Consider the following 12860-nt stretch of genomic DNA (forward strand, 5'->3'; position numbering starts at 1 on the left):
GCGAAACGAGCGAGAGAAGAGGAGGGCTCAGGTCGTTGGAAAGGGATTCCGGAAAGGTGCAGAGGTTATTGAGTGGTTAAAGCCTGTGTGTGTGTCCATGTGTGTATGTATCCGTGTGTGTGTGTGTGTCCATGTGTGTGTGTTTCTCCGTCCGTGTGTAATATGTGTGTACATTTTACATTTACGTTTTAGTCATTTAGCAGACACTCGTATCGAGAGTGACTTACAGTAGTGAGTGCATACATTTTCATACCATTTTTTTGGTGTATTTCTATGTGTAAGAGTGTATCTCTGTCTCCATCTGTGTGTGTGTTCTCTGTCCCATGCATGCATGGACAGTTAGTGTTAGTTGGCCCCAGGGGGAATGAGGCTTCTAGCTAAAGCAGTGAAGCAGGGCCAGACATTTCCGATAATCTGTCGATGGGAGATGTGTCTGGGCTTGGGGAGGGGAGGGAGGGAAGCCGCCTGCCTGGGACAGAGAAAACACTGTCTGGCCCCACCAGACCTAACACTCTCCCTGTCTCTAACTGGTACTTTTCCATCAACTGGCATGCATAGGCATGGTGCCATAAACTCACTGGGGGAGGAGGGGGGGGGGGGGGCAGTGACAGTGTCACGCACACAAACCACACACACAATGAATCACTAACTGCCGCGTGAACTTTAGCATGACATCAATAAACACCTCAGCAGCGCCCTTCCAATCAATCAACCGTCCACACACCTCTGTCTACGACCCGCGTTAAATCTTCACTCGTTTTTCTGTCTGTCAACCTCCTCAGTGAAATTAGATATCACATCAGAAAGATAATTACTACACAGATACACTCTTAGAACAAAATGTACTATCTAGAACCTAAAAGGGTTCTTCCAGCTGTCCCCATGGGAGAACCCTTTTTGGTTCCAGGTAGAACCCTTTTGGGTTCCATATAAAACCCTTTCCACATAGGGTTCTACATGGAACCCGAACCAAACCTGGAACCAAAAACGGTTCTCCTATGGGGACAGCCGAAGAACCCTTATGGAACCCTTTTTTCTAAGAGTGTTAACAGACACCTGTCCATTACAGAAACACAAAAGCCTGTCAGAGTTGCATGGTGTAAGGAGGAGAAGAGAGGATAGGAAGGTTGTTTCTGCATGATGTTCTTGCTGACGTTTGGTTGGCAGGCAAGCAAACATACTGAAACAAAGAGGAACCAAGTGACACACTACATGACCAAAAGTATGTGGACACCTGCTTGTTGAACGTCTCATTCCAAAATCATGGGCATTAATATGGAGTTGGTCCCCCCTTTGCCACTACAACAGACTCCACTCTTCTGGGAAGGATTTCCACTAGATGTTGGAACAATGCTGTGGGGACTTGCTTCCGTTCTGCCACAACAGCATTAATGAGGTTGGTCACTGATGTTGGGCAATTATGGCCTGGCTTGAGGCCGGCGTTCCAATTCATCCCAAAGGTGTTCGATGGGGTTGAGGTCAGGGCTCTGCACAAGCCAGTCAAGTTCTTCCACACCGATCTCGACAAACCATTTCCGTATGGACCTCGCTTTGTGAACGGGGGCATTGTCATGCTGAAACAGGAAAGGGCCTTCCCCAAACTGTTACCACAAAATTGGAAGCACAGAATCGTCTAGAATGTAATTAATTGTATGTTGTAGTGTTAAGATTTCCCTTCACTGGAACTAAGGGGCCTAGCCCGAACCATGAAAAACAGCCCCAGACCATTATTCCTCCTCCATCAAACTTTACAGTTGGAACTATGCATTCGGATAGGTAGCGTTCTCCTGGCATCCGCCGAACCCAGATATGTCCGTTGGACTGCCAGATGGTGCAGCGTGATTCATCACTCCAGAGAACGTGTTTCCACTGCTCCAGAGTCCAATGGTGGTGAAATTTACAACACTCCAGCCGACGCTTGGCACTGCGTATGGTGATCTTAGGCTTGTTGCTTCCAGAGGCAGTTTGGAACTCGGTAGTGAGTATTGCAACCAAGAACCGTCAATTTTTACGCGCTTCAGCACTCGGCGGTCCCTTTCTGTGAGCTTGTGTGGCTGAGCCGTTGTTGCTCCACTTCACAATAACAGCACTTACAGTTGACCGGGGCAGCTCTAGCAGGGCAGAAATTTGATGAACTGACTTGTTGGAAAGGTGGCATCCTATGACAGTGCCACGTTGAAAGTGAGCTCTTCAACTGAGCTCTTCAGTAAGGCCATTCTACTGCCAATGTTTGTCTATGGAGATTGCATGACTATGTGCTCAATTGTATACACCTGTCAGCAACGGGTGTGGCTGAAATTGCCAAATTCACTCATTTGAAGGGGTGTCCACATACTTTTGTATATTTAGTGTATGTTTAAACCACGTCATGTATACAGTAAGCCTATATGCAATAAATGAAATAGATTGGAATCCATTTCTTCTTCCTTCCCATCTCTTAGAAACAGTGTGTCAAATCAAATCAAATTGTATTTGTCACATACACGTGTTTAGCAGACGTTACTTCAGGTGTAGTGAAATGCTTGTGTTTCTAGCTCTAACAGTGCAGTAATATCTAACAGTGATATCTAACAATTTCACAACAATATAGAATAAAATAGGATAGAATAGAATAGGATAGAATAGGGTGAAATAGAATAGGATGGAATAGGAAAGGAAAGAATAGGATATAATGGAATAGGACAGAATAGGATGGAATGGGATAGAATATGATGGAATAGGATGGAATAGCATAGGATAGGATAGGATAGGATAGGATAGGATAGGATAGGATAGGATAGGATAGGATAGGATAGGATAGGATAGAAAATAATAGGATGGAATAGGACAATAGAATGGAATAGAATAGGATAGAATAGGATGGGATAGGATAGAATAGGATAGAAAAGGATGGAATAGGATAGAATAGAATAGGATGAATAGAATAGGATGGAATATGATAGAATTGGATAGGATAGAATAGGATGGAAAATGATAGGATAGAATAGAATAGGATAGAAAAGGATGGAATAGCATAGAATAGAATAGGGTAGGATAGAATGGAATATGATAGGATAGAATAGAATAGAATAGAATAGGATAGAAAAGGATGGAATAGGATAGAATAGAATAGGATAGGATGGAATATGATAGGATAGAATAGAATAGGATAGAAAAGGATGGAATAGGATAGAATAGAATAAAAAGCATAGAATAAAGTAAAATCCATTTGCCCTGAAAATCTCTTTCTTCCTATCCATTTGAAACAGCAGTGACACTGACTAAACTGGATCACATGTCAACAGAGGATGACAGCGAAGAGGAGGATTTAGGCTATACAGTGCTGCTGTCACAGTGTTGTGATGATGATGCTCTTGACTACACACACACACACACACACACACACACACACACACACACACACACACACACACACACACACACACACACAAGCACATACTTGCACACATGCACACACACACACACACACACACACACACATGCACATGCACACACTGTCAGACACACCATCACACACACACGCGCTACTGTCCTCACTCTTTTACTAAACACAGAGGATTGGAGCGACAGGCCTGCAGGCCAAGTTATTACGAGTTTTAGAGAGCCAAAACAAAACAAAGAGTAGTATGCAATAAGTGTGACCTCAGTACTTCATGCTATTGCAGTGTAAGTCCAATATCAACACAATAACCTATCCTATAACTCAGGTGCGTGGTGTGTGTGTGACTGTGTGTGTGTGACTGTGTGTGTTCGTGTGTGGGGGAGTTTGAGATTTCCATTTGATTTTGTCAATTTTATCCCGTGGGCCACACAAGGGACAAAGAAACGACAGATCCCACCTTTAGGGGACAAAGAAATTACAGATCACACCTTTAATTAACCTATTACACATAACACTCTTCACATCATCTATTTCTGGATGAAATACTCACCTATGACTTTCCTTGTTCTCTATCTTGAAGACCTTACGGGGTAAGATAGAGGATTCTCTACACACTTCTAATCTTGGATGATTTATTCAGCGAGCAGTGTCTGCCGATCCGTGTGAGGTAAAATGCCACGTCGATACGTCCCATCATCGTCTAGCACACGAGACGTGCGCGTGCGCGTGATAATTTTGCAAAGGCGCGATACAGTTCTCCGTCCTCTCATCTGAATAGGGAGAACACATCAACACAATCTACAACTGGAGATTACGTTTCATTTTCACAAAGCAGATACTGAACATCAGTCGCGGTTCCTGAATTAGGCTACATTAAAGAAGGCTCTTTGCTGCAGTGTTTCAAGGTGATTGTAAAAGGGTAACCCCCTGGTGTCAGTTCGGTTTTGTCTTTGTAAATACGTCACGATAGGCAGTGCAACGTGAGGGTAGTAGCCTCTATCTCTTTCTATCATTCTTTGTCACGAACACATACACACACACACAACAAACGCACGTGGCAGCAGCCTCATCCCCTCTCCCTCCCTCTCTCTCTCCCTTTCTCTCCCTCGCTCTTTGTCTCTTTCCTCTGACTCCTTCCCTCTGGATCTAGTCCATGTGCTTATGCTTGTGTGTTTACATAACTTTCTGTGGTAAAATCCCATGACGTATTTATACACTGTATTTCCCCTGTACAGTATTTCCTACCCAGAGCAGCTGATCTGAAGTCGGTTTTGTCATTGCCCGTATAATGGTTAGGGTTAGGATTGGGATTGCCTGAGCTGATCCTAGATATGTGCCTATGGGCAGCTTCTAATCAGTCTAAATTAGATGATTTTTCCGCTAGAGGACGTCACACACGCTATGGAACATGACGTTTACATGTAATCAAAATGCCATTGGTGGCCTGTTTTAACAGTTGTCTGAGGGCATCGTCATCAAGCATGAGTACAGTACCTCCTCTCGTTTGTATAAATCTCCCACTCGCCCTCTTTTTACTCCCATCTTCATCAGCCCATCATTTTACAGAACGTCTCCTTGTTTATATAAATGTCTCATTCTCTAATGTCCTGCTCTCTTTCTCTGTCTCTTTCTTTCTCTCTCTTTCTCTCTCTCTCTCTTTATCTCTCTCTCTCTCTCTCTGTCTCTCTATCTGTCTCTCATCCTACAATTTTTGTCAAAATCCCAAACTTCCTATCCTGATATATGGCAGTTTTACATTGCATAATTTCAAAAGGCTAATTTCCTCTTCCCTTCTCTCTGGTTATATATACTGCTCAAAAAAATAAAGGGAACACTTAAACAACACATCCTAGATCTGAATGAAAGAAATAATCTTATTAAATACTTTTTTCTTTACATAGTTGAATGTGCTGACAACAAAATCACACAAAAATAATCAATGGAAATCCAATTTATCAACCCATGGAGGTATGGATTTGGAGTCACACTCAAAATTAAAGTGGAAAACCACACTACAGGCTGATCCAACTTTGATGTAATGTCCTTAAAACAAGTCAAAATGAGGCTCAGTAGTGTGTGTGGCCTCCATGTGCCTGTATGACCTCCCTACAACGCCTGGGCATGATCCTGATGAGGTGGCAGATGGTCTTCTGAGGGATCTCCTCCCAGACCTGGACTAAAGCATCCGCCAACTCCTGGACAGTCTGTGGTGCAATGTGGCGTTGGTGGATGGAGCGAGACATGATGTCCCAGATGTGCTCAATTGGATTCAGGTCTGGGGAACGGGCGGGCCAGTCCATAGCATCAATGCCTTCCTCTTGCAGGAACTGCTGACACACTCCAGCCACATGAGGTCTAGCATTGTCTTGCATTAGGAGGAACCCAGGGCCAACCGCACCAGCATATGGTCTCACAAGGGGACTGAGGATCTCATCCCGGTACCTAATGGCAGTCAGGCTACCTCTGGCGAGCACATGGAGGGCTGTGCGGCCCCCCAAAGAAATGCCACCCCACACCATGACTGACCCACCGCCAAACCGGTTATGCTGGAGGATGTTGCAGGCAGCAGAACGTTCTCCACGGCGTCTCCAGACTCTGTCACGTCTGTCACATGCTCAGTGTGAATCTGCTTTCATCTGTGAAGAGCACAGGGCGCCAGTGGCGAATTTGACAATCTTGGTATTCTCTGGCAAATGCCAAACATCCTGCACGGTGTTGGGCTGTAAGCACAACCCCCACCTGTGGACGTCGGGCCCTCATACCACCCTCATGGAGTCTGTTTCTGACCGTTTGAGCAGACACATGCACATTTGTGGCCTGCTGGAGGTCATTTTGCAGGGCTCTGGCAGTGCTCCTCCTGCTCCTCCTTGCACAAAGGCGGAGGTAGCGGTCCTGCTGCTGGGTTGTTTCCCTCCTACGGCCTCCTCCACATCTCCTGATGTACTGGCCTGTCTCCTGGTAGCGCCTCCATGCTCTGGACACTACGCTGACAGACACAGCAAACCTTCTTGCAACAGCTCGCATTGATGTGCCATCCTGGATGAGCTGCACTACCTGAGCCACTTGTGTGGGTTGTAGACTCCGTCTCATGCTACCACTAGAGTGAAAGCACCGCCAGCATTCAAAAGTGACCAAAACATCAGCCAGGAAGCATAGGAACTGAGAAGTGGTCTGTGGTCCCAACCTGCAGAATCACTCCTTTATTGGGGGTGTCTTGCTAATTGCCTATAATTTCCACCTGTTGTCTATTCCATTTGCACAACAGCATGTGAAATGTATTGTCAATCAGTGTTGCTTCCTAAGTGGACAGTTTGATTTCACAGAAGTGTGATTGACTTGGAGTTACATTGTGTTGTTTAAGTGTTCCCTTTATTTTTTTGAGAAGTGTACATTTTGAAAAGGAGAATTACATGCAATATCCTTGGGTTAGGTTTGGAAATCCTTCTAGAGCTGCGAAAATAGAAATGTACATCCTGCAGAAAATATATATGTATTAGATCATACTTAGAACAGTGCTTTTTCTACACATGGTCCTGAGTACTGCAGCTGGTCTGTAAATTCTTTTATATATATTTTGTATATATCTAAAAAAAAAAAAACATCCAAAAACAATAATATTTGGGAGTATTAATGGCATTGTAAGCAATTTTACATTATTTTTCACAATATAAATTGTTTATAATAATAATAGGCCTTTCATTTGTTACATTCAATGCTGAAATTGACAAAATTTGTTCGCAAATATATTTAATGCTTAAAAGATTGTGCGTCTCCGTGGATGGTGGTCCTCAACAGCTTTTGAAGGTTTTTGGTGGTCCCCGGAACAGAAAAGGTTGGGAACCACTGATATAGACATATTAGATCATACTAGCAGAACTGCAGTAATATGGACATACAGATAACTGCCAAAATAAAGGAAACACTAACATAAAGGGTCTTAATAGGGAATTGAGCCACCACCAGCCGCCAGAACAGCTTCAATGCGCCTTGTCTGGAACTCTTTTGGAGGGATACGACACCATTCTTCCACGATAAATTCTATAATTTGGTGGATTTCTCAGGTGCCACTCCAGAATCTCCCATAAGTGTTCAATTGGGTTGAGACCTGGTGACTGAGACACACACTCACACACCCTTTAAACCCTCTATGCTCCTTTGAGACCGATCTTCCAAAGTCACTGAGATCTCTTCTTCTAGCCATGGTACGACGAATAATGAGCAACTGGGCATTTTCTTACATGACCCTAAGCATGATGGGATGTTTTAATTGCTTAATTAACTCAGGAACCACACCTGTGTGAAAGCACCTACTTTAAACATACCTTGTATTTCTCATTTACTCAAGTGTTTCCTTTATTTTGGCAGTTACCTGTACATCATACTAGAACTGCAGAAATGTAGACGCACATAATTCTAGAGCTGCAGAAATATAGACATCCATCATACTAGAGCTTCAGAAATATAGCCATACATTTTACTGGAGCTGCGCTGGACCAAGCAAACACTAACACACTAACATGTGACAAATAACATTTGATTTGATAAACCTAAACAAAAATGGGCATCCATTTGATGCAATGCGCTGGGGATGGGATAGTAGAAAATTAGAGAGTGCGAACAAAACATTACCCTTTTTCATATCTCTATGTTAAAGAAAACATCTTAGAAAACACTTATGAAACAAACATGCTATTCTTATCCAGCTGTGAATGATGAAGGCATGAGTCTGTTTCCCTTGAGGTCCATTATACTGATGTGGGTGACACAGGACAAATGCCCTGGCATGCATCACCATGATCATTAGGACACGCAATGAAAATGAAATGAACATCTCATATTGGAAAAGTACAGGTCCCTACCTGTTTCAGTCTGTTTTCTTCCGTTTTGTGCCGAATGAACAAGACCCAGATCGGCATCACAATAATGCCAGCATCACAAGCAAGCAAATGCAGCAACAGACTTTTAAGACTGAATAGCTGATGATGACGCTGTTGCACTGAACTCATCAACACTCTTACCTTTCCATAACTCTATCTGTCACTCACTCCGGTAAGAGAGTTAGCCAATCCACACAGATCTAGGATCAGCTTAACCTCCCTCACTCCTAACCTTAACCGTTAGGGTGGAAAAATACAGAACTTATCTCAGATCAGTGTGTAGGCAATACATGAGGAACTTCAACCAACTACTTTTTTTATTTAACTAGGCAAGTCAGTTAAGAACAAATTCTTATTTACAGTGACAGCCTACCGGGGAACAGTGGGTTAACTGCCTTGTTCAGGTGCAGAACGACAGATTTTTTCCTTATCAGCTCGGGGATTCGATCTAGCAACCTTTCGGTTACTGGCCCAACACTCTAACCACTAGACTACCTGCCGCCCCAAAATGTATGTGTGTGTGTGTGGGTGTGGGTGTGGGTGTGGGCGTGTACGTGTGTGTGCGTGCGTGCGTGCGTGCGTGCGTGCGTGCGTGCGGTTGTGTTGTTAAGCCTTTATAAACTGCATGGTCGGTACTCAGTCCTGTGTGGGTATAGAGGGCACCTCAGTGAGTCTGAATAAATTAACTTCACCAGAATTGCTTTCGGGTTAAGAGGGACGGGAGGGAGGGGAGGGAGGGAGGAGGGTTGGGGGGGTTGATGAATGTGTTGGGGGAGGGGGGGGGGGATCAAATGAGTGTGTATAGAGCGTATAGGGTGTGTGTGTGCTCTGGCCACGTGTGTGTGCATGTGTGTGTATAGAAGGAAAGAGGGGTGAATGGATAGAAAGGAGAGCGGATGCAGAGGGGTGGGGGGGTGTTTGTTTGTGTGTGTGCGTGGGTGGGGGGGCTCTAACTTTTCATAGTACCTCCTAAGTGTGTAATTTTTTTATGGGCCTGATAGTAAATGACATGAAATTTAAAGGCAAAAAAGAATGACCTTTTAATGTGGCATGAACACAACCAGTCATGATGTTTTCATAGGATTGTCAAACAAATCACTTCAAAAAGCAGGCTACCTGTGCATATTCATCCACTCCAAAATAATTCCAACATCCAAACAGCCAATAAATGGTTTAAACCATAACAGATAGGTGGGGGTCTTCGTTTCATTTAGAATAAGCTTTCATTTTCATGCCCAGGTAAATTGCATTTCAAACAAAAAGGAGAATGGTTAAATTAGCATTATTTAGAGACCCCCCAAAGTTTGACTGTTGTTGCATTTAGGGAAGAGACCACCCCCACCCCCCTGTAATTCGTACACTGAGCCCTGTGATAGAAAAATTACATACGTACCTGATTTGTTGGATATTTAACAATTATTTACTTAACTAATAGTAGGACATTTCTGTCCTAGTAGTGTCTGTTAGTTATGGTCTCCACTCTAGTTCCCTGCAGCTAATCTGGGCGTATGGTCACTAGAGATGGCTTGAGCTGACAGATGAGTTAAAGACTGCATTACATAGACAAGATGTGGTGGGTGTAACCGAGATAGAGATAGCCAGGAGTTTAGAACAATTCCTCATCGTCTCTAAATCATCCTTGCATCTGGGAAACTAAGCCAGGGTGGGGTTAAGACCACTCCCCCGTGCGGATAATGACAGGATGAACCCAGAGTGGCTTATGATGCTCCTTGGTCTGCATGAAGTGGTTGAACCAACCACAATGAAGCATTCTTAGTGTCAGCTATATACAGGACTCTGCATTTGTGTAAGGGTTAGGTTACTCAGTCCAACACTCAAGAGTGGGGGGTCGACCAGCCTCATTATTGCAATATTTAATCGATATTAAATAAAGTGGATTGTTTGAAAAAAATGACCAAGTTTCTCTCAGTACTGAATTTCCACGACAGTCCTTCATGATAAAACATATAACTAACTGCTCAAGCGGGACAATGGTGCAACCCCCCCGCACAGGCTATGTCCCAAATGGCAACCTTTTCCTTATGTATTTCCCTCCTTTTGACCAGAACCCTACAGACCCTAGTCAAAAGTAGTGCACTACATAGGGAACAGGGTGTCATGTGGGACGCAGCGCAAGTCCTTCCAGCATGTCCTTTGAAAATGCTGCGACACTCACTTCACTCCATCCCAAATCTATCTAGAGTGAGAAGAGTGAGAGACACAGAGAGACAGTGAAAGAGAGAGGGAACGCATGAGAGCGAGAGACAGACAGACCAGAAATCAAAGAGTAGGATAAAAAAGAGAGAACTGTCTGTATATCTATAAAAGGTTAAACCGTTTGCAGGCCATGATGTCCTGAATCTGCTCTACTCAATGTCGTGCTTTCCCATCTTTCTCCCTCTTCAACTGTCTCTTGATACATCTAATCATGAGTACACTGTCATGTCTCCCCTCTTTCATTCCAAACTGCCAAGTGGAATCAGATCACAAAGTATGCATGCATTCCCTCTTCATTCCCAAAGAGAGGAGCAAAAACACGAGCGCACGCACACGCGCTCTTTGGCGCACGGCACGCGCACTGTATGGGCAGGTTGGTTAGAAGTCTCTCTCCCACAGCTCCTCGTGCCGAATGTGAGCGAGTTTCCCAACCCAGACGGAATGTGGAGAAATAGAACAGGCTTTGAATAAATCACGAACTAACTGCACACACGGATCACGGTGGAACTGTCACCGGCTGGGAAATAACCATTGCCTAGAATGCACGCATAGCATGTGTGCTTATACATGCTGTATTTGCTTTACATGTTAAGTTAAACCTATACCTAGAATTACAGGAATTGCTGTTATAGCTAAATTCGGAGAAATAGACTATAACCTAAATTGCGCCACACGTGCACCAACGTATAGAGAACATAAGAATTCTAGCTGTCACGACTCTATCCAAGCACGTGCTGTACGTACACATACCGGAGGCGCGCGCACCGCTCAGCAGCTCCCTCACAGCTGCCATAGCATTGCGGCCGCAGATGCGTATTTATGCAACATAGCCTATGTTGTGAATAAAGGAATTATTCATCGTAGCTTGCCATCTCCTGCCCCCTAAATCCCCCGCTTCCACCCGCTCATCTATCTGTCCTTTATGCCTAAATGTATGCGACTCCTTTTCCAGGGGCTTTCAGCATTCCATACTGACTGCAACTGCATAGCCGATCTTTGGATATAGCCTAACAAATGAATATATCGCAAAAGTGATGCCGAAAGGTGATATCTGATAAACATATGTTTGTTATCTTTATTGTTTCATATTACTATATTCATTTATTATATTCGGCTGAGGGGGATGGTGGTGACAGCGCCAGGATTGCATCCTCAACGGTGATTGGATGAATCTTTGATCATGTCCATATTCGATTAGATAGGCTATCGGCATCATTCATCCGCATTACCTATACTATAGTACATACAGACAGACACACAATTCCATAATGCTATAGGCCCACAGTAGACTATAAAACCTGCATTGTAGCCTATGGACTAGTTTCGGGGTAGTCTACACATCGTTTCATTGCTTTATCATTACCATCCCCTCCGCTGTAACTCAGTCTCTCGGGTAAATTCCTTAAATTTGGCCACACAAAATGGCCGGTAAGAATAGGATGGGGATAGTGGAATAATCGGGTCGGGAATATGAGAAAAGGTTTAGGTAGGCTACAGAGACAAGATAGAAAGGCAATGCAGAATATCCGATCACACGTAGCCTATACGTTGCCTTCTATGAAAACATAATTTGGCCTAGAAATAAAATATTATTTAAAATATGACAACAAATATTACAAAATCATAATGATCGATCATGGATGGATACCGTTATCGTGAGTGATCGATAAACTTGACTATGCTCACCGATGTGCTCCAAATGTCTGCCACTGCCGGTGAAATGTATTAATTCCCTCTTACCGTTAGTGAAGCCCGGAGGTCTCGTGCAAGTGTTGTCGGTAACGGCAGGTGTATTGCCAGGTGCAAGAGGTGGATGGGTGGTCACAGCGGCTACTGTTCAAATTCAGGATAAAATACGAATTCTCCCAGCCACCGGCTCGAGTTTTCAATATAAGAGATGACCGTTTAGGCCCCTCCTACAAACCCTGCATGCTCGGCTCTCTCTCCTCGTAGTAGGCTAGGCTATCCTAACCCCTGCCTACCATCATCACCAAAATATCCCCCACCCAACCACCCATCAATATCTCTCTCTCTCTCTCTCTCTCTCTCTCTCTCTCTTTATTGGCATGGGAAACAAGTTTACATTGTCAAACCAAGTGGAATACATAATAAACAAAAGTGAAATAAACAATCGGAAATTAAAAGTAAATAGCTTATTACACTCACAAAAGTTTCAAAAGAATAGAGACATTTCAAATGTTATATTACCGGCTGTGTACAGTGTTATAAAAAATATGCAAATAGTTGAAGTATGAAAGGCAACATGTCACAAATCTTGCTGCTGTGATGGTACACTGTGGTGTTTCACAAAATAGATATGGGAGTTTATCAAAATTGGATTTGTTTTCAAATGATTTGTGGTTCTGTGCAGTGGCGAGTTTACC

The 12860-nt window shown here is 43.7% G+C and overlaps 1 protein-coding gene across 1 annotated transcript in view; it reads right to left on the reverse strand.

Moving 5' to 3' along the window:
• nat16 (N-acetyltransferase 16) overlaps positions 1–12357 on the reverse strand; it is a 30656-nt gene extending 18299 nt beyond the window's left edge. The window contains exon 1 of the mRNA XM_014207186.3: positions 12217–12357. The gene's annotated coding sequence lies outside the window, so the exon portion shown is untranslated. The remainder of the gene's footprint in view (positions 1–12216) is intronic.
• Positions 12358–12860: the final 503 nt, after the last annotated feature.

Source organism: Salmo salar, chromosome 07 (assembly GCF_965601325.2).
Source record: "Salmo salar chromosome 07, fSalSal1, whole genome shotgun sequence".
Lineage (NCBI taxonomy): Eukaryota > Metazoa > Chordata > Actinopteri > Salmoniformes > Salmonidae > Salmo > Salmo salar.